Here is a 22,136-nt window from a genome sequence, read left to right as displayed (position 1 = left end):
ATTGGCTCTTCCGAGGCCCGGTTGCCACCCTGGCGCGCACGAAGTCGGAAGTAGGGTTAATTGCCCGGGTGCGCACCTTTGCCAGGGTGGGCACCTTACCTGGGCTGCGCACCAGGGCGGGCTCAAGATGGCACGCGCGTTCCGTTTTTTTCACTATCTTTCAAAACGGAAATTTTAAAATCTCCTTTTTTTTTTGCCTTTTCTGGAAATTAGTGAAGGCAGCGCATCAAAGGTGCGCACCTCGCTGCCCACCTTGGTGTGCTCTGAGGTGCGCACCCGGGAGCGCTACGAAGTGTGCTCCAAGGTGCGGCGTGCACGTTGTCGGAGCCCGGTTTGCCCCGGGTGCGCACCTCGCCTGCACCTTGGCCGGGGTGGGCACCTTGGCTGGGTTTGTCCAGGGTGCGCTCCGAAGCGGGGTTACTGGAGCGCCCCCTCTTTTTTTGTCAGAGCGTTTGGTGGGGTTTCTCGCATTGGCTCTTCCCAGGCCCGGTTGTTGGGTGCGCTCCCACCCTGGCGCGCGCGAAGTTGGAAGTTGGGTTAATTGCCCGGGCGCGCACCTTCGCCAGGGTGGGCACCTTGGTGCGCACACCTTGGCTGGGCTGCGCACCAGGGCGGGCTCAAGATGGCACCAGCATTCCCTTTTTCTCACTATCTTTCAAAACGGAAATTTTAAAATCTCGTTTTTTTTTTGCCTTTTATGGAAATTAGTGAAGGCATCGCATCAAAGGTGCGCACCTCGCTGCCCACCTTGGTGTGCTCCGAGGTGCCCACCACGGTGCGCAACGCCGGTGCGAACCCGGGAGCGCCCCGATGTGTGCTCCAAGGTGCGGCGTGCACGAAGTCGGACCCCGGTTTGCCCCGGGTGCGCACCTCGCGTGCACCTTGGTGCGCACACCTTGGCTGGGTTGCGCGGCCTGGTGGGCACCATGGTGCGCACCAAGGAGCGCTCCGAAGTGTGCTCCAAGGTGCGGCGTGCACGAAGTCGGAGCCCGGTTTGCCCCGGGTACGCACCTCGCGTGCACCTTCGCCGGGGTGGGCACCTCGGCTGGGTTGCGCGCCCTGGTGCGCACCAAGGAGCGCTCCGAAGTGTGCTCCAAGGTGCGGCGTGCACGAAGTCGGAGCCCGGTTTGCCCCGGGTGCGCACCTTCGCCGCGGTGCGCACCATGGCGTGCACGAAGTCGGAGCCCGGTTTGCCCCGGGTGCGCACCTCGCGTGCACCTTCGGCGGGGTTGCGCGCCCTGGTGGGCACCATGGTGCGCACCAAGGAGCGCTCCGAAGTGTGCTCCAAGGTGCGGCGTGCACGAAGTCGGAGCCCGGTTTGCCCCGGGTGCGCACCTCGCGTGCACCTTCGGCGGGGTTGCGCGCCCTGGTGGGCACCATGGTGCGCACCAAGGAGCGCTCCGAAGTGTGCTCCAAGGTGCGGCGTGCACGAAGTCGGAGCCCGGTTTTCCCCGGGTGCGCACCTCGCGTGCACCTTCGCCGCGGTGGGCACCATGGCGTGCACGAAGTCGGAGCCCGGTTTGCCCCGGGTGCGCACCTCGCGTGCACCTTCGCCGGGGTGGGCACCTCGGCTGGGTTGCGCGCCCTGGTGCGCACCAAGGAGCGCTCCGAAGTGTGCTCCAAGGTGCGGCGTGCACGAAGTCGGAGCCCGGTTTGCCCCGGGTGCGCACCTCGCGTGCACCTTCGCCAGGGTGGGCACCTCGGTGCGCACACCTTCTCAATGTTTTCTTGCCTTTTCTGGAAATTGGTGAAGGCAGCGCATCAAAGGTGCGCACCTCGGTGTGCTCCGAGGTGCGAACCCGAGAGCGCTCCGAGGTGCCCACGAAGTCGAAAGTCGGGTTAATTGCATTGTTTTCCCCGGGTGCGCTCCGAGGTGCGCAACATCGGCGCGCACCAAGGAGGGCTCCGAAGTGTGCTCCAAGGTGCGCACGATGGCGTGCACCTCTGGTGCGCACGATTCGGAGCTCGGTTTGACCGGGGTGCGCACACCTTGGCTGGGTTGCGCACCTTTTGTGCGCTCCAAGGTGCGCACGAAGTCGGAGCTCGGTTTGCCCCGGGTGCGCACCTTCGCCAGGGTGCGCACCTTGATGCGCACGCCTTGGCTGGGCTGCGCACCTTGGTGGGCGCCATGGTGCGCACCTTTCGTGCGCTCCAAGGTGCGCACGAAGTCGGAGCTCGGTTTGCCCCGGGTGCGCACCTTGGTGGGCGCCATGGTGCACTCCGAGGTGCCCAAGATTGGTGCGCACCAAGGAGCGCTCCGAAGTGCGCTCCAAGGTGCGCGCGAAGTCGAAAGTTGGGTTAATTGTCCGGTTTGCCTCGGGTGCGCACCTTGCGTGCACCTTCGCCAGGGTGGGCGCCTTGGTGCGCACACCTTGGCTGGGCTGCGCACACCTTGGCACCCGCGTTTCCTTCATTTTAAATTTTTTTTTTTTACAATCTCTCAAGTGGGAAATTCTATAATCTCAACTTTTTTTGCCTTTTCAGGAAACTTTTGAATGGAGCGCATCATTGGTGCGCTCCGAAGTGTGCTCCAAAGCTCTCTCCAGCTGCGTGCACCTGCCCCGGCCGCGCACCCGGCCCCGCCCAGCTTCGCTCACCTGTCCCGGGCGTCTGGTGCGGAACCTTAGAGTAAGAAACATCACCGTGCACCTTGGCCAACGTGCGCGACTCGACCGAGCGCGCACTGGCCGAGGTGCACACCGATTTCACCTGGGTGCGCGCGCAGCACCTCGGGCGCACCGGGGTGCGCGCACAACGCCCGGGTTGCACCGTGGCCTGTGTGCTCGGGGCGCCTCGGGTGCGCGCTCGGTGTCGCCCCCGCGCGCGCGGTAGTGCGGGCAGCGCACCCCGGCCCGGCCCGGCCCCGACGAGAACGCAAACGGGCAAAAGGTTTATTCAAATAGCATTGCGACGCCCGGCGAAAAACTAAAAAAGGGTGCAACACCGGGACTTCCCGGGAGGTCACCCATCCCAGTACTACTCCGGCCCAAGCGCGCTTAACTGCGGAGTTCTGATGGGATCCGGTGCACTAACGCTGGTATGATCGCACCCGTTATGAGCTTGTCGCAGTGTGTACTTAGCAAACCGCGACCCACGTGCGAATCCACCCCGGCCACCCACCCCCGTCGAGGTGCACACCCTCCCTCGCGAAGTGCGCCCCGTTCGCCAAGTGTGAGCCCTGCCCGGGTGCGCGCACCTTGCTAGGGCGTCGGGTGTGCACCCGGCCCGGCCTACGTGCGTGCACCTGGAGGGGGCGTCGTGTGCGTGCAGTGTCCCGTCTGCAACGCGGTGCCCACACACCACCTCGGGCGCAACGACCTGCGCTCACATGTGGGCCGAGTGCACCTTGGTGCATGTTCGGGGCGCCTCGGGTGCACGCTCGATCTTGCCCCGGTGCACCAAGGCGCTCGGTTTGCCCCGGGTGCGCACTTGGTGCAAGGTGGGCACCCAAAATAGGGATCAAGCACCAAAACACAAGTTTCGGGATGCAAAATGGGACCCAAGGACCACAAATGCGTTCCAAGACCCATGATGGGTCCACGAGAACAAAAATGTGTTCCGAGACTTAATAAACAAATATTGGGTTTTAGGAGAAGAAACATGCTCTGATGCCCAAAACGAGAATCGACCCCGAAAAGGCCACAGGCCAAAAGTGGGATGCGAGACAAAAAAAAATGGGACCCGAGGACCAAAATTGGGTTCCCAGGTCGAAGACAGGGCAACCGGACAAGAAACGACCTCTAAGGCTCGAAATGAGTCCCGACGACTAAAACTTGACAAGAAGCACCCATCAGGCACCCAACTCGACACCCATGGGATGCCGACCCACCCGGGCTTCCACCTAGCACACCTTGGCACCCACCCACCCTCGCACCCAACCTCGCACCCAACTTAGCACCTTTGAACCCACATTGGCACTCACCCTGACCCTGGCACCTTGGAACCCACATTGGCACTCACCTTGACCCTGGCACCCACCTTTGCACTCACCTTGGGACCCACCCTGGCTCCCACCTCGGCACCCACCCAGACACCCACCTTGGTTCCTTGGCACCCACCTTGGATCCTTGGCACCCACCCCGACACCCACCTTGGCACGCAACTTGGCTACTTGCCACCCACCTTGGCTCCTTGACGCCCACCCCGACAACCACCCCGTGACCTACCCTGGCTAGGGTTGGTGCACACCCACCCTGGTGCCCACCTTGGCACCCACCCTATGACCCACCTTGGCACGCACCTTAGTACCCACCCCGTTACCCACCCTAGGACCCACCCCGTGACCCACCTTGGCCAGGGTGGGTGCCTTGGTGCGCACAACTTGCCTGGGCTGCACACCAGGGCGGGCTCAAGATGGCACCCGCGTTCCGTTTTTTTCACTATCTTTCAAAACGGAAATTTTAAAATCTCATTTTTTTCTTTTTTTTGCCTTTTCTGGAAATTAGTGAAGGCAGCGCATCAAAGGTGCGCAATGCTGGTGCGAACCCGGGAGCGCTCCGATGTGTGCTCCAAGGTGCGGCGTGCACGAAGTCCGAGCCCGGTTTGCCCCGGGTGCGCACCTCGCGTGCACCTTCGCCGGGGTGAGCACCTTGGCTGGGTTGCGCGCCCTGGTGCGTACCAAGGAGCGCTCTGAAGTGTGCTCCAAGGTGCGGCGTGCACGAAGTCGGAGCCCGGTTTGCCCCGGGTGTGCACCTCGGGTGCGCACCTCGCGTGCACCTTCGCTGCGGTGGGCACCTTGGCTGGGTTGCGCGCCTTGGTGGGCACCATGCAGTGCACGAAGTCGGAGCCCGGTTTGCCCCGGGCGCGCACCTCCGCCAGGGTGGGCACCTTGGTGCGCACAACTTGCCTGGGCTGCGCATCAGGAAGGGCTCAAGATGGCACCCGCGTTCCGTTTTTTTCACTATCTTTCAGAACGGAAATTTTAAAATATCGTTTTTTTTTGCCTTTTCTGGAAATTAGTGAAGGCAGCGCATCAAAGGTGCGCAACGCTGGTGCGAACCTGGGAGCGCTCCGATGTGTGCTCCAAGGTGCGGCGTGCACGAAGTCGGAGCCCGGTTTGCCTCGGGTGCGCCCTGGTGGGCACCATGGTGCGCACCAAGGAGCGCTCCGAAGTGTGCTCCAAGGTGCGGCCTGCACGAAGTCGGAGCCCGGTTTGCCCCGGGTGTGCACCTCGGGTGGGCACCTTGGTGCGCATGCCTTGCCTGGGCTGCGCACCAGGGCGGGCTCAAGATGGCACCCGCGTTCCTTTTTTTTCACTATCTTTCAAAACGGAAATTTTAAAATCTCATTTTTTTTTGCCTTTTTCTGGAAATTAGTGAAGGCAGCGCATCAAAGGTGCGCACCTCGCTGCCCACCACGGTGCGCAACGCCGGTGGGCACCCGGGAGTGCTTCGAAGTGTGCTCCAAGGTGCTGCGTGCACGTTGTCGGAGCCCGGTTTGCCCCGGGTGCGCACCTCGCGTGCACCTTCGTCGGGGTGGGCACCTTGGCTTGGTTTGCCCCGGCTGCGCTCCGAAGCGGGGTTATTGGAGCGCCGCCTCTTTTTTTGTCGGAGCGTTTGGTGGGGTTTCTCGCATTGGCTCTTCCGAGGCCCGGTTGCCACCCTGGCGCGCACGAAGTCGGAAGTAGGGTTAATTGCCCGGGTGCGCACCTTTGCCAGGGTGGCACCTTACCTGGGCTGCGCACCAGGGCGGGCTCAAGATGGCACGCGCGTTCCGTTTTTTTCACTATCTTTCAAAACGGAAATTTTAAAATCTCCTTTTTTTTTTGCCTTTTCTGGAAATTAGTGAAGGCAGCGCATCAAAGGTGCGCACCTCGCTGCCCACCTTGGTGTGCTCTGAGGTGCGCACCCGGGAGCGCTACGAAGTGTGCTCCAAGGTGCGGCGTGCACGTTGTCGGAGCCCGGTTTGCCCCGGGTGCGCACCTCGCCTGCACCTTGGCCGGGGTGGGCACCTTGGCTGGGTTTGCCCAGGGTGCGCTCCGAAGCGGGGTTACTGGAGCGCCCCCTCTTTTTTTGTCAGAGAGTTTGGTGGGGTTTCTCGCATTGGCTCTTCCCAGGCCCGGTTGTTGGGTGCGCTCCCACCCTGGCGCGCGCGAAGTTGGAAGTTGGGTTAATTGCCCGGGCGCGCACCTTCGCCAGGGTGGGCACCTTGGTGCGCAAACCTTGGCTGGGCTGCGCACCAGGGCGGGCTCAAGATGGCACCAGCATTCCCTTTTTCTCACTATCTTTCAAAACGGAAATTTTAAAATCTCGTTTTTTTTTTGCCTTTTATGGAAATTAGTGAAGGCATCGCATCAAAGGTGCGCACCTCGCTGCCCACCTTGGTGTGCTCCGAGGTGCCCACCACGGTGCGCAACGCCGGTGCGAACCCGGGAGCGCCCCGATGTGTGCTCCAAGGTGCGGCGTGCACGAAGTCGGACCCCGGTTTGCCCCGGGTGCGCACCTCGCGTGCACCTTGGTGCGCACACCTTGGCTGGGTTGCGCGGCCTGGTGGGCACCATGGTGCGCACCAAGGAGCGCTCCGAAGTGTGCTCCAAGGTGCGGCGTGCACGAAGTCGGAGCCCGGTTTGCCCCGGGTGCGCACCTTCGCCGCGGTGGGCACCATGGCGTGCACGAAGTCGGAGCCCGGTTTGCCCCGGGTGCGCACCTCGCGTGCACCTTCGCCGGGGTGGGCACCTCGGCTGGGTTGCGCGCCCTGGTGCGCACCAAGGAGCGCTCTGAAGTGTGCTCCAAGGTGCGGCGTGCACGAAGTCGGAGCCCGGTTTGCCCCGGGTGTGCACCTCGCGTGCACCTTCGCTGCGGTGGGCACCTTGGCTGGGTTGCGCGCCTTGGTGGGCACCATGCAGTGCACGAAGTCGGAGCCCGGTTTGCCCCGGGCGCGCACCTCCGCCAGGGTGGGCACCTTGGTGCGCACAACTTGCCTGGGCTGCGCACCAGGAAGGGCTCAAGATGGCACCCGCGTTCCGTTTTTTTCACTATCTTTCAGAACGGAAATTTTAAAATATCGTTTTTTTTTGCCTTTTCTGGAAATTAGTGAAGGCAGCGCATCAAAGGTGCGCAACGCTGGTGCGAACCTGGGAGCGCTCCGATGTGTGCTCCAAGGTGCGGCGTGCACGAAGTCGGACCCCGGTTTGCCCCGGGTGCGCACCTCGCGTGCACCTTGGTGCGCACACCTTGGCTGGGTTGCGCGCCCTGGTGGGCACCATGGTGCGCACCAAGGAGCGCTCCGAAGTGTGCTCCAAGGTGCGGCGTGCACGAAGTCGGAGCCCGGTTTGCCCCGGGTGCGCACCTCGCGTGCACCTTCGCCGCGGTGGGCACCATGGCGTGCACGAAGTCGGAGCCCGGTTTGCCCCGGGTGCGCACCTCGCGTGCACCTTCGCCGGGGTGGGCACCTTAGTGTGCAGACCTTGGCTGGGTTGCGCGCCCTGGTGGGCACCATGGTGCGCACCAAGGAGCGCTCCGAAGTGTGCTCCAAGGTGCGGCCTGCACGAAGTCGGAGCCCGGTTTGCCCCGGGTGTGCACCTCGGGTGGGCACCTTGGTGCGCATGCCTTGCCTGGGCTGCGCACCAGGGCGGGCTCAAGATGGCACCCGCGTTCCTTTTTTTTCACTATCTTTCAAAACGGAAATTTTAAAATCTCATTTTTTTTTGCCTTTTTCTGGAAATTAGTGAAGGCAGCGCATCAAAGGTGCGCACCTCGCTGCCCACCACGGTGCGCAACGCCGGTGGGCACCCGGGAGTGCTTCGAAGTGTGCTCCAAGGTGCTGCGTGCACGTTGTCGGAGCCCGGTTTGCCCCGGGTGCGCACCTCGCGTGCACCTTCGTCGGGGTGGGCACCTTGGCTGGGTTTGCCCCGGCTGCGCTCCGAAGCGGGGTTATTGGAGCGCCGCCTCTTTTTTTGTCGGAGCGTTTGGTGGGGTTTCTCGCATTGGCTCTTCCGAGGCCCGGTTGCCACCCTGGCGCGCACGAAGTCGGAAGTAGGGTTAATTGCCCGGGTGCGCACCTTTGCCAGGGTGGGCACCTTACCTGGGCTGCGCACCAGGGCGGGCTCAAGATGGCACGCGCGTTCCGTTTTTTTCACTATCTTTCAAAACGGAAATTTTAAAATCTCCTTTTTTTTTTGCCTTTTCTGGAAATTAGTGAAGGCAGCGCATCAAAGGTGCGCACCTCGCTGCCCACCTTGGTGTGCTCTGAGGTGCGCACCCGGGAGCGCTACGAAGTGTGCTCCAAGGTGCGGCGTGCACGTTGTCGGAGCCCGGTTTGCCCCGGGTGCGCACCTCGCCTGCACCTTGGCCGGGGTGGGCACCTTGGCTGGGTTTGCCCAGGGTGCGCTCCGAAGCGGGGTTACTGGAGCGCCCCCTCTTTTTTTGTCAGAGCGTTTGGTGGGGTTTCTCGCATTGGCTCTTCCCAGGCCCGGTTGTTGGGTGCGCTCCCACCCTGGCGCGCGCGAAGTTGGAAGTTGGGTTAATTGCCCGGGCGCGCACCTTCGCCAGGGTGGGCACCTTGGTGCGCACACCTTGGCTGGGCTGCGCACCAGGGCGGGCTCAAGATGGCACCAGCATTCCCTTTTTCTCACTATCTTTCAAAACGGAAATTTTAAAATCTCGTTTTTTTTTTGCCTTTTATGGAAATTAGTGAAGGCATCGCATCAAAGGTGCGCACCTCGCTGCCCACCTTGGTGTGCTCCGAGGTGCCCACCACGGTGCGCAACGCCGGTGCGAACCCGGGAGCGCCCCGATGTGTGCTCCAAGGTGCGGCGTGCACGAAGTCGGACCCCGGTTTGCCCCGGGTGCGCACCTCGCGTGCACCTTGGTGCGCACACCTTGGCTGGGTTGCGCGGCCTGGTGGGCACCATGGTGCGCACCAAGGAGCGCTCCGAAGTGTGCTCCAAGGTGCGGCGTGCACGAAGTCGGAGCCCGGTTTGCCCCGGGTACGCACCTCGCATGCACCTTCGCCGGGGTGGGCACCTCGGCTGGGTTGCGCGCCCTGGTGCGCACCAAGGAGCGCTCCGAAGTGTGCTCCAAGGTGCGGCGTGCACGAAGTCGGAGCCCGGTTTGCCCCGGGTGCGCACCTTCGCCGCGGTGCGCACCATGGCGTGCACGAAGTCGGAGCCCGGTTTGCCCCGGGTGCGCACCTCGCGTGCACCTTCGGCGGGGTTGCGCGCCCTGGTGGGCACCATGGTGCGCACCAAGGAGCGCTCCGAAGTGTGCTCCAAGGTGCGGCGTGCACGAAGTCGGAGCCCGGTTTGCCCCGGGTGCGCACCTCGCGTGCACCTTCGGCGGGGTTGCGCGCCCTGGTGGGCACCATGGTGCGCACCAAGGAGCGCTCCGAAGTGTGCTCCAAGGTGCGGTGTGCACGAAGTCGGAGCCCGGTTTGCCCCGGGTGCGCACCTCGCGTGCACCTTCGCCGCGGTGGGCACCATGGCGTGCACGAAGTCGGAGCCCGGTTTGCCCCGGGTGCGCACCTCGCGTGCACCTTCGCCGGGGTGGGCACCTCGGCTGGGTTGCGCGCCCTGGTGCGCACCAAGGAGCGCTCCGAAGTGTGCTCCAAGGTGCGGCGTGCACGAAGTCGGAGCCCGGTTTGCCCCGGGTGCGCACCTCGCGTGCACCTTCGCCAGGGTGGGCACCTCGGTGCGCACACCTTCTCAATGTTTTCTTGCCTTTTCTGGAAATTGGTGAAGGCAGCGCATCAAAGGTGCGCACCTCGGTGTGCTCCGAGGTGCGAACCCGAGAGCGCTCCGAGGTGCCCACGAAGTCGAAAGTCGGGTTAATTGCATTGTTTTCCCCGGGTGCGCTCCGAGGTGCGCAACATCGGCGCGCACCAAGGAGGGCTCCGAAGTGTGCTCCAAGGTGCGCACGATGGCGTGCACCTCTGGTGCGCACGATTCGGAGCTCGGTTTGACCGGGGTGCGCACACCTTGGCTGGGTTGCGCACCTTTTGTGCGCTCCAAGGTGCGCACGAAGTCGGAGCTCGGTTTGCCCCGGGTGCGCACCTTCGCCAGGGTGCGCACCTTGATGCGCACGCCTTGGCTGGGCTGCGCACCTTGGTGGGCGCCATGGTGCGCACCTTTCGTGCGCTCCAAGGTGCGCACGAAGTCGGAGCTCGGTTTGCCCCGGGTGCGCACCTTGGTGGGCGCCATGGTGCACTCCGAGGTGCCCAAGATTGGTGCGCACCAAGGAGCGCTCCGAAGTGCGCTCCAAGGTGCGCGCGAAGTCGAAAGTTGGGTTAATTGTCCGGTTTGCCTCGGGTGCGCACCTTGCGTGCACCTTCGCCAGGGTGGGCGCCTTGGTGCGCACACCTTGGCTGGGCTGCGCACACCTTGGCACCCGCGTTTCCTTCATTTTAAATTTTTTTTTTTTACAATCTCTCAAGTGGGAAATTCTATAATCTCAACTTTTTTTGCCTTTTCAGGAAACTTTTGAATGGAGCGCATCATTGGTGCGCTCCGAAGTGTGCTCCAAAGCTCTCTCCAGCTGCGTGCACCTGCCCCGGCCGCGCACCCGGCCCCGCCCAGCTTCGCTCACCTGTCCCGGGCGTCTGGTGCGGAACCTTAGAGTAAGAAACATCACCGTGCACCTTGGCCAACGTGCGCGACTCGACCGAGCGCGCACTGGCCGAGGTGCACACCGATTTCACCTGGGTGCGCGCGCAGCACCTCGGGCGCACCGGGGTGCGCGCACAACGCCCGGGTTGCACCGTGGCCTGTGTGCTCGGGGCGCCTCGGGTGCGCGCTCGGTGTCGCCCCCGCGCGCGCGGTAGTGCGGGCAGCGCACCCCGGCCCGGCCCGGCCCCGACGAGAACGCAAACGGGCAAAAGGTTTATTCAAATAGCATTGCGACGCCCGGCGAAAAACTAAAAAAGGGTGCAACACCGGGACTTCCCGGGAGGTCACCCATCCCAGTACTACTCCGGCCCAAGCGCGCTTAACTGCGGAGTTCTGATGGGATCCGGTGCACTAACGCTGGTATGATCGCACCCGTTATGAGCTTGTCGCAGTGTGTACTTAGCAAACCGCGACCCACGTGCGAATCCACCCCGGCCACCCACCCCCGTCGAGGTGCACACCCTCCCTCGCGAAGTGCGCCCCGTTCGCCAAGTGTGAGCCCTGCCCGGGTGCGCGCACCTTGCTAGGGCGTCGGGTGTGCACCCGGCCCGGCCTACGTGCGTGCACCTGGAGGGGGCGTCGTGTGCGTGCAGTGTCCCGTCTGCAACGCGGTGCCCACACACCACCTCGGGCGCAACGACCTGCGCTCACATGTGGGCCGAGTGCACCTTGGTGCATGTTCGGGGCGCCTCGGGTGCACGCTCGATCTTGCCCCGGTGCACCAAGGCGCTCGGTTTGCCCCGGGTGCGCACTTGGTGCAAGGTGGGCACCCAAAATAGGGATCAAGCACCAAAACACAAGTTTCGGGATGCAAAATGGGACCCAAGGACCACAAATGCGTTCCAAGACCCATGATGGGTCCACGAGAACAAAAATGTGTTCCGAGACTTAATAAACAAATATTGGGTTTTAGGAGAAGAAACATGCTCTGATGCCCAAAACGAGAATCGACCCCGAAAAGGCCACAGGCCAAAAGTGGGATGCGAGACAAAAAAAAATGGGACCCGAGGACCAAAATTGGGTTCCCAGGTCGAAGACAGGGCAACCGGACAAGAAACGACCTCTAAGGCTCGAAATGAGTCCCGACGACTAAAACTTGACAAGAAGCACCCATCAGGCACCCAACTCGACACCCATGGGATGCCGACCCACCCGGGCTTCCACCTAGCACACCTTGGCACCCACCCACCCTCGCACCCAACCTCGCACCCAACTTAGCACCTTTGAACCCACATTGGCACTCACCCTGACCCTGGCACCTTGGAACCCACATTGGCACTCACCTTGACCCTGGCACCCACCTTTGCACTCACCTTGGGACCCACCCTGGCTCCCACCTCGGCACCCACCCAGACACCCACCTTGGTTCCTTGGCACCCACCTTGGATCCTTGGCACCCACCCCGACACCCACCTTGGCACGCAACTTGGCTACTTGCCACCCACCTTGGCTCCTTGACGCCCACCCCGACAACCACCCCGTGACCTACCCTGGCTAGGGTTGGTGCACACCCACCCTGGTGCCCACCTTGGCACCCACCCTATGACCCACCTTGGCACGCACCTTAGTACCCACCCCGTTACCCACCCTAGGACCCACCCCGTGACCCACCTTGGCCAGGGTGGGTGCCTTGGTGCGCACAACTTGCCTGGGCTGCACACCAGGGCGGGCTCAAGATGGCACCCGCGTTCCGTTTTTTTCACTATCTTTCAAAACGGAAATTTTAAAATCTCATTTTTTTCTTTTTTTTGCCTTTTCTGGAAATTAGTGAAGGCAGCGCATCAAAGGTGCGCAATGCTGGTGCGAACCCGGGAGCGCTCCGATGTGTGCTCCAAGGTGCGGCGTGCACGAAGTCCGAGCCCGGTTTGCCCCGGGTGCGCACCTCGCGTGCACCTTCGCCGGGGTGAGCACCTTGGCTGGGTTGCGCGCCCTGGTGCGTACCAAGGAGCGCTCTGAAGTGTGCTCCAAGGTGCGGCGTGCACGAAGTCGGAGCCCGGTTTGCCCCGGGTGTGCACCTCGGGTGCGCACCTCGCGTGCACCTTCGCTGCGGTGGGCACCTTGGCTGGGTTGCGCGCCTTGGTGGGCACCATGCAGTGCACGAAGTCGGAGCCCGGTTTGCCCCGGGCGCGCACCTCCGCCAGGGTGGGCACCTTGGTGCGCACAACTTGCCTGGGCTGCGCATCAGGAAGGGCTCAAGATGGCACCCGCGTTCCGTTTTTTTCACTATCTTTCAGAACGGAAATTTTAAAATATCGTTTTTTTTTGCCTTTTCTGGAAATTAGTGAAGGCAGCGCATCAAAGGTGCGCAACGCTGGTGCGAACCTGGGAGCGCTCCGATGTGTGCTCCAAGGTGCGGCGTGCACGAAGTCGGAGCCCGGTTTGCCTCGGGTGCGCCCTGGTGGGCACCATGGTGCGCACCAAGGAGCGCTCCGAAGTGTGCTCCAAGGTGCGGCCTGCACGAAGTCGGAGCCCGGTTTGCCCCGGGTGTGCACCTCGGGTGGGCACCTTGGTGCGCATGCCTTGCCTGGGCTGCGCACCAGGGCGGGCTCAAGATGGCACCCGCGTTCCTTTTTTTTCACTATCTTTCAAAACGGAAATTTTAAAATCTCATTTTTTTTTGCCTTTTTCTGGAAATTAGTGAAGGCAGCGCATCAAAGGTGCGCACCTCGCTGCCCACCACGGTGCGCAACGCCGGTGGGCACCCGGGAGTGCTTCGAAGTGTGCTCCAAGGTGCTGCGTGCACGTTGTCGGAGCCCGGTTTGCCCCGGGTGCGCACCTCGCGTGCACCTTCGTCGGGGTGGGCACCTTGGCTTGGTTTGCCCCGGCTGCGCTCCGAAGCGGGGTTATTGGAGCGCCGCCTCTTTTTTTGTCGGAGCGTTTGGTGGGGTTTCTCGCATTGGCTCTTCCGAGGCCCGGTTGCCACCCTGGCGCGCACGAAGTCGGAAGTAGGGTTAATTGCCCGGGTGCGCACCTTTGCCAGGGTGGCACCTTACCTGGGCTGCGCACCAGGGCGGGCTCAAGATGGCACGCGCGTTCCGTTTTTTTCACTATCTTTCAAAACGGAAATTTTAAAATCTCCTTTTTTTTTTGCCTTTTCTGGAAATTAGTGAAGGCAGCGCATCAAAGGTGCGCACCTCGCTGCCCACCTTGGTGTGCTCTGAGGTGCGCACCCGGGAGCGCTACGAAGTGTGCTCCAAGGTGCGGCGTGCACGTTGTCGGAGCCCGGTTTGCCCCGGGTGCGCACCTCGCCTGCACCTTGGCCGGGGTGGGCACCTTGGCTGGGTTTGCCCAGGGTGCGCTCCGAAGCGGGGTTACTGGAGCGCCCCCTCTTTTTTTGTCAGAGAGTTTGGTGGGGTTTCTCGCATTGGCTCTTCCCAGGCCCGGTTGTTGGGTGCGCTCCCACCCTGGCGCGCGCGAAGTTGGAAGTTGGGTTAATTGCCCGGGCGCGCACCTTCGCCAGGGTGGGCACCTTGGTGCGCAAACCTTGGCTGGGCTGCGCACCAGGGCGGGCTCAAGATGGCACCAGCATTCCCTTTTTCTCACTATCTTTCAAAACGGAAATTTTAAAATCTCGTTTTTTTTTTGCCTTTTATGGAAATTAGTGAAGGCATCGCATCAAAGGTGCGCACCTCGCTGCCCACCTTGGTGTGCTCCGAGGTGCCCACCACGGTGCGCAACGCCGGTGCGAACCCGGGAGCGCCCCGATGTGTGCTCCAAGGTGCGGCGTGCACGAAGTCGGACCCCGGTTTGCCCCGGGTGCGCACCTCGCGTGCACCTTGGTGCGCACACCTTGGCTGGGTTGCGCGGCCTGGTGGGCACCATGGTGCGCACCAAGGAGCGCTCCGAAGTGTGCTCCAAGGTGCGGCGTGCACGAAGTCGGAGCCCGGTTTGCCCCGGGTGCGCACCTTCGCCGCGGTGGGCACCATGGCGTGCACGAAGTCGGAGCCCGGTTTGCCCCGGGTGCGCACCTCGCGTGCACCTTCGCCGGGGTGGGCACCTCGGCTGGGTTGCGCGCCCTGGTGCGCACCAAGGAGCGCTCTGAAGTGTGCTCCAAGGTGCGGCGTGCACGAAGTCGGAGCCCGGTTTGCCCCGGGTGTGCACCTCGCGTGCACCTTCGCTGCGGTGGGCACCTTGGCTGGGTTGCGCGCCTTGGTGGGCACCATGCAGTGCACGAAGTCGGAGCCCGGTTTGCCCCGGGCGCGCACCTCCGCCAGGGTGGGCACCTTGGTGCGCACAACTTGCCTGGGCTGCGCACCAGGAAGGGCTCAAGATGGCACCCGCGTTCCGTTTTTTTCACTATCTTTCAGAACGGAAATTTTAAAATATCGTTTTTTTTTGCCTTTTCTGGAAATTAGTGAAGGCAGCGCATCAAAGGTGCGCAACGCTGGTGCGAACCTGGGAGCGCTCCGATGTGTGCTCCAAGGTGCGGCGTGCACGAAGTCGGACCCCGGTTTGCCCCGGGTGCGCACCTCGCGTGCACCTTGGTGCGCACACCTTGGCTGGGTTGCGCGCCCTGGTGGGCACCATGGTGCGCACCAAGGAGCGCTCCGAAGTGTGCTCCAAGGTGCGGCGTGCACGAAGTCGGAGCCCGGTTTGCCCCGGGTGCGCACCTCGCGTGCACCTTCGCCGCGGTGGGCACCATGGCGTGCACGAAGTCGGAGCCCGGTTTGCCCCGGGTGCGCACCTCGCGTGCACCTTCGCCGGGGTGGGCACCTTAGTGTGCAGACCTTGGCTGGGTTGCGCGCCCTGGTGGGCACCATGGTGCGCACCAAGGAGCGCTCCGAAGTGTGCTCCAAGGTGCGGCCTGCACGAAGTCGGAGCCCGGTTTGCCCCGGGTGTGCACCTCGGGTGGGCACCTTGGTGCGCATGCCTTGCCTGGGCTGCGCACCAGGGCGGGCTCAAGATGGCACCCGCGTTCCTTTTTTTTCACTATCTTTCAAAACGGAAATTTTAAAATCTCATTTTTTTTTGCCTTTTTCTGGAAATTAGTGAAGGCAGCGCATCAAAGGTGCGCACCTCGCTGCCCACCACGGTGCGCAACGCCGGTGGGCACCCGGGAGTGCTTCGAAGTGTGCTCCAAGGTGCTGCGTGCACGTTGTCGGAGCCCGGTTTGCCCCGGGTGCGCACCTCGCGTGCACCTTCGTCGGGGTGGGCACCTTGGCTGGGTTTGCCCCGGCTGCGCTCCGAAGCGGGGTTATTGGAGCGCCGCCTCTTTTTTTGTCGGAGCGTTTGGTGGGGTTTCTCGCATTGGCTCTTCCGAGGCCCGGTTGCCACCCTGGCGCGCACGAAGTCGGAAGTAGGGTTAATTGCCCGGGTGCGCACCTTTGCCAGGGTGGGCACCTTACCTGGGCTGCGCACCAGGGCGGGCTCAAGATGGCACGCGCGTTCCGTTTTTTTCACTATCTTTCAAAACGGAAATTTTAAAATCTCCTTTTTTTTTTGCCTTTTCTGGAAATTAGTGAAGGCAGCGCATCAAAGGTGCGCACCTCGCTGCCCACCTTGGTGTGCTCTGAGGTGCGCACCCGGGAGCGCTACGAAGTGTGCTCCAAGGTGCGGCGTGCACGTTGTCGGAGCCCGGTTTGCCCCGGGTGCGCACCTCGCCTGCACCTTGGCCGGGGTGGGCACCTTGGCTGGGTTTGCCCAGGGTGCGCTCCGAAGCGGGGTTACTGGAGCGCCCCCTCTTTTTTTGTCAGAGCGTTTGGTGGGGTTTCTCGCATTGGCTCTTCCCAGGCCCGGTTGTTGGGTGCGCTCCCACCCTGGCGCGCGCGAAGTTGGAAGTTGGGTTAATTGCCCGGGCGCGCACCTTCGCCAGGGTGGGCACCTTGGTGCGCACACCTTGGCTGGGCTGCGCACCAGGGCGGGCTCAAGATGGCACCAGCATTCCCTTTTTCTCACTATCTTTCAAAACGGAAATTTTAAAATCTCGTTTTTTTTTTGCCTTTTATGGAAATTAGTGAAGGCATCGCATCAAAGGTGCGCACCTCGCTGCCCACCTTGGTGTGCTCCGAGGTGCCCACCACGGTGCGCAACGCCGGTGCGAACCCGGGAGCGCCCCGATGTGTGCTCCAAGGTGCGGCGTGCACGAAGTCGGACCCCGGTTTGCCCCGGGTGCGCACCTCGCGTGCACCTTGGTGCGCACACCTTGGCTGGGTTGCGCGGCCTGGTGGGCACCATGGTGCGCACCAAGGAGCGCTCCGAAGTGTGCTCCAAGGTGCGGCGTGCACGAAGTCGGAGCCCGGTTTGCCCCGGGTACGCACCTCGCATGCACCTTCGCCGGGGTGGGCACCTCGGCTGGGTTGCGCGCCCTGGTGCGCACCAAGGAGCGCTCCGAAGTGTGCTCCAAGGTGCGGCGTGCACGAAGTCGGAGCCCGGTTTGCCCCGGGTGCGCACCTTCGCCGCGGTGCGCACCATGGCGTGCACGAAGTCGGAGCCCGGTTTGCCCCGGGTGCGCACCTCGCGTGCACCTTCGGCGGGGTTGCGCGCCCTGGTGGGCACCATGGTGCGCACCAAGGAGCGCTCCGAAGTGTGCTCCAAGGTGCGGCGTGCACGAAGTCGGAGCCCGGTTTGCCCCGGGTGCGCACCTCGCGTGCACCTTCGGCGGGGTTGCGCGCCCTGGTGGGCACCATGGTGCGCACCAAGGAGCGCTCCGAAGTGTGCTCCAAGGTGCGGCGTGCACGAAGTCGGAGCCCGGTTTGCCCCGGGTGCGCACCTCGCGTGCACCTTCGCCGCGGTGGGCACCATGGCGTGCACGAAGTCGGAGCCCGGTTTGCCCCGGGTGCGCACCTCGCGTGCACCTTCGCCGGGGTGGGCACCTCGGCTGGGTTGCGCGCCCTGGTGCGCACCAAGGAGCGCTCCGAAGTGTGCTCCAAGGTGCGGCGTGCACGAAGTCGGAGCCCGGTTTGCCCCGGGTGCGCACCTCGCGTGCACCTTCGCCAGGGTGGGCACCTCGGTGCGCACACCTTCTCAATGTTTTCTTGCCTTTTCTGGAAATTGGTGAAGGCAGCGCATCAAAGGTGCGCACCTCGGTGTGCTCCGAGGTGCGAACCCGAGAGCGCTCCGAGGTGCCCACGAAGTCGAAAGTCGGGTTAATTGCATTGTTTTCCCCGGGTGCGCTCCGAGGTGCGCAACATCGGCGCGCACCAAGGAGGGCTCCGAAGTGTGCTCCAAGGTGCGCACGATGGCGTGCACCTCTGGTGCGCACGATTCGGAGCTCGGTTTGACCGGGGTGCGCACACCTTGGCTGGGTTGCGCACCTTTTGTGCGCTCCAAGGTGCGCACGAAGTCGGAGCTCGGTTTGCCCCGGGTGCGCACCTTCGCCAGGGTGCGCACCTTGATGCGCACGCCTTGGCTGGGCTGCGCACCTTGGTGGGCGCCATGGTGCGCACCTTTCGTGCGCTCCAAGGTGCGCACGAAGTCGGAGCTCGGTTTGCCCCGGGTGCGCACCTTGGTGGGCGCCATGGTGCACTCCGAGGTGCCCAAGATTGGTGCGCACCAAGGAGCGCTCCGAAGTGCGCTCCAAGGTGCGCGCGAAGTCGAAAGTTGGGTTAATTGTCCGGTTTGCCTCGGGTGCGCACCTTGCGTGCACCTTCGCCAGGGTGGGCGCCTTGGTGCGCACACCTTGGCTGGGCTGCGCACACCTTGGCACCCGCGTTTCCTTCATTTTAAATTTTTTTTTTTTACAATCTCTCAAGTGGGAAATTCTATAATCTCAACTTTTTTTGCCTTTTCAGGAAACTTTTGAATGGAGCGCATCATTGGTGCGCTCCGAAGTGTGCTCCAAAGCTCTCTCCAGCTGCGTGCACCTGCCCCGGCCGCGCACCCGGCCCCGCCCAGCTTCGCTCACCTGTCCCGGGCGTCTGGTGCGGAACCTTAGAGTAAGAAACATCACCGTGCACCTTGGCCAACGTGCGCGACTCGACCGAGCGCGCACTGGCCGAGGTGCACACCGATTTCACCTGGGTGCGCGCGCAGCACCTCGGGCGCACCGGGGTGCGCGCACAACGCCCGGGTTGCACCGTGGCCTGTGTGCTCGGGGCGCCTCGGGTGCGCGCTCGGTGTCGCCCCCGCGCGCGCGGTAGTGCGGGCAGCGCACCCCGGCCCGGCCCGGCCCCGACGAGAACGCAAACGGGCAAAAGGTTTATTCAAATAGCATTGCGACGCCCGGCGAAAAACTAAAAAAGGGTGCAACACCGGGACTTCCCGGGAGGTCACCCATCCCAGTACTACTCCGGCCCAAGCGCGCTTAACTGCGGAGTTCTGATGGGATCCGGTGCACTAACGCTGGTATGATCGCACCCGTTATGAGCTTGTCGCAGTGTGTACTTAGCAAACCGCGACCCACGTGCGAATCCACCCCGGCCACCCACCCCCGTCGAGGTGCACACCCTCCCTCGCGAAGTGCGCCCCGTTCGCCAAGTGTGAGCCCTGCCCGGGTGCGCGCACCTTGCTAGGGCGTCGGGTGTGCACCCGGCCCGGCCTACGTGCGTGCACCTGGAGGGGGCGTCGTGTGCGTGCAGTGTCCCGTCTGCAACGCGGTGCCCACACACCACCTCGGGCGCAACGACCTGCGCTCACATGTGGGCCGAGTGCACCTTGGTGCATGTTCGGGGCGCCTCGGGTGCACGCTCGATCTTGCCCCGGTGCACCAAGGCGCTCGGTTTGCCCCGGGTGCGCACTTGGTGCAAGGTGGGCACCCAAAATAGGGATCAAGCACCAAAACACAAGTTTCGGGATGCAAAATGGGACCCAAGGACCACAAATGCGTTCCAAGACCCATGATGGGTCCACGAGAACAAAAATGTGTTCCGAGACTTAATAAACAAATATTGGGTTTTAGGAGAAGAAACATGCTCTGATGCCCAAAACGAGAATCGACCCCGAAAAGGCCACAGGCCAAAAGTGGGATGCGAGACAAAAAAAAATGGGACCCGAGGACCAAAATTGGGTTCCCAGGTCGAAGACAGGGCAACCGGACAAGAAACGACCTCTAAGGCTCGAAATGAGTCCCGACGACTAAAACTTGACAAGAAGCACCCATCAGGCACCCAACTCGACACCCATGGGATGCCGACCCACCCGGGCTTCCACCTAGCACACCTTGGCACCCACCCACCCTCGCACCCAACCTCGCACCCAACTTAGCACCTTTGAACCCACATTGGCACTCACCCTGACCCTGGCACCTTGGAACCCACATTGGCACTCACCTTGACCCTGGCACCCACCTTTGCACTCACCTTGGGACCCACCCTGGCTCCCACCTCGGCACCCACCCAGACACCCACCTTGGTTCCTTGGCACCCACCTTGGATCCTTGGCACCCACCCCGACACCCACCTTGGCACGCAACTTGGCTACTTGCCACCCACCTTGGCTCCTTGACGCCCACCCCGACAACCACCCCGTGACCTACCCTGGCTAGGGTTGGTGCACACCCACCCTGGTGCCCACCTTGGCACCCACCCTATGACCCACCTTGGCACGCACCTTAGTACCCACCCCGTTACCCACCCTAGGACCCACCCCGTGACCCACCTTGGCCAGGGTGGGTGCCTTGGTGCGCACAACTTGCCTGGGCTGCACACCAGGGCGGGCTCAAGATGGCACCCGCGTTCCGTTTTTTTCACTATCTTTCAAAACGGAAATTTTAAAATCTCATTTTTTTCTTTTTTTTGCCTTTTCTGGAAATTAGTGAAGGCAGCGCATCAAAGGTGCGCAATGCTGGTGCGAACCCGGGAGCGCTCCGATGTGTGCTCCAAGGTGCGGCGTGCACGAAGTCCGAGCCCGGTTTGCCCCGGGTGCGCACCTCGCGTGCACCTTCGCCGGGGTGAGCACCTTGGCTGGGTTGCGCGCCCTGGTGCGTACCAAGGAGCGCTCTGAAGTGTGCTCCAAGGTGCGGCGTGCACGAAGTCGGAGCCCGGTTTGCCCCGGGTGTGCACCTCGGGTGCGCACCTCGCGTGCACCTTCGCTGCGGTGGGCACCTTGGCTGGGTTGCGCGCCTTGGTGGGCACCATGCAGTGCACGAAGTCGGAGCCCGGTTTGCCCCGGGCGCGCACCTCCGCCAGGGTGGGCACCTTGGTGCGCACAACTTGCCTGGGCTGCGCATCAGGAAGGGCTCAAGATGGCACCCGCGTTCCGTTTTTTTCACTATCTTTCAGAACGGAAATTTTAAAATATCGTTTTTTTTTGCCTTTTCTGGAAATTAGTGAAGGCAGCGCATCAAAGGTGCGCAACGCTGGTGCGAACCTGGGAGCGCTCCGATGTGTGCTCCAAGGTGCGGCGTGCACGAAGTCGGAGCCCGGTTTGCCTCGGGTGCGCCCTGGTGGGCACCATGGTGCGCACCAAGGAGCGCTCCGAAGTGTGCTCCAAGGTGCGGCCTGCACGAAGTCGGAGCCCGGTTTGCCCCGGGTGTGCACCTCGGGTGGGCACCTTGGTGCGCATGCCTTGCCTGGGCTGCGCACCAGGGCGGGCTCAAGATGGCACCCGCGTTCCTTTTTTTTCACTATCTTTCAAAACGGAAATTTTAAAATCTCATTTTTTTTTGCCTTTTTCTGGAAATTAGTGAAGGCAGCGCATCAAAGGTGCGCACCTCGCTGCCCACCACGGTGCGCAACGCCGGTGGGCACCCGGGAGTGCTTCGAAGTGTGCTCCAAGGTGCTGCGTGCACGTTGTCGGAGCCCGGTTTGCCCCGGGTGCGCACCTCGCGTGCACCTTCGTCGGGGTGGGCACCTTGGCTTGGTTTGCCCCGGCTGCGCTCCGAAGCGGGGTTATTGGAGCGCCGCCTCTTTTTTTGTCGGAGCGTTTGGTGGGGTTTCTCGCATTGGCTCTTCCGAGGCCCGGTTGCCACCCTGGCGCGCACGAAGTCGGAAGTAGGGTTAATTGCCCGGGTGCGCACCTTTGCCAGGGTGGCACCTTACCTGGGCTGCGCACCAGGGCGGGCTCAAGATGGCACGCGCGTTCCGTTTTTTTCACTATCTTTCAAAACGGAAATTTTAAAATCTCCTTTTTTTTTTGCCTTTTCTGGAAATTAGTGAAGGCAGCGCATCAAAGGTGCGCACCTCGCTGCCCACCTTGGTGTGCTCTGAGGTGCGCACCCGGGAGCGCTACGAAGTGTGCTCCAAGGTGCGGCGTGCACGTTGTCGGAGCCCGGTTTGCCCCGGGTGCGCACCTCGCCTGCACCTTGGCCGGGGTGGGCACCTTGGCTGGGTTTGCCCAGGGTGCGCTCCGAAGCGGGGTTACTGGAGCGCCCCCTCTTTTTTTGTCAGAGAGTTTGGTGGGGTTTCTCGCATTGGCTCTTCCCAGGCCCGGTTGTTGGGTGCGCTCCCACCCTGGCGCGCGCGAAGTTGGAAGTTGGGTTAATTGCCCGGGCGCGCACCTTCGCCAGGGTGGGCACCTTGGTGCGCAAACCTTGGCTGGGCTGCGCACCAGGGCGGGCTCAAGATGGCACCAGCATTCCCTTTTTCTCACTATCTTTCAAAACGGAAATTTTAAAATCTCGTTTTTTTTTTGCCTTTTATGGAAATTAGTGAAGGCATCG

General features: G+C 62.6%; 3 non-coding genes across 3 annotated transcripts; all 3 read right to left on the bottom strand.

The window, feature by feature from the left end:
• Window positions 1-2,932: 2,932 nt before the first annotated feature.
• Window positions 2,933-3,051, bottom strand: LOC131871558 (5S ribosomal RNA). The gene has a single exon (XR_009369773.1). It is a non-coding gene; the product is annotated as a 5S ribosomal RNA (ribosomal RNA).
• A 7,804-nt stretch (window positions 3,052-10,855) lies between these two features.
• Window positions 10,856-10,974, bottom strand: LOC131871557 (5S ribosomal RNA). The gene has a single exon (XR_009369772.1). It is a non-coding gene; the product is annotated as a 5S ribosomal RNA (ribosomal RNA).
• Window positions 10,975-18,778: 7,804 nt separating this feature from the next.
• On the bottom strand, window positions 18,779-18,897 carry LOC131871556 (5S ribosomal RNA). The gene has a single exon (XR_009369771.1). It is a non-coding gene; the product is annotated as a 5S ribosomal RNA (ribosomal RNA).
• Window positions 18,898-22,136: the final 3,239 nt, after the last annotated feature.

Source organism: Cryptomeria japonica, unplaced genomic scaffold, assembly GCF_030272615.1.
Source record: "Cryptomeria japonica unplaced genomic scaffold, Sugi_1.0 HiC_scaffold_423, whole genome shotgun sequence".
In the NCBI taxonomy this organism is placed as follows: domain Eukaryota; kingdom Viridiplantae; phylum Streptophyta; class Pinopsida; order Cupressales; family Cupressaceae; genus Cryptomeria; species Cryptomeria japonica.
Note: the sequence above shows the minus strand (reverse complement) of the source record. Positions and strands in the feature narration are given on the sequence as shown.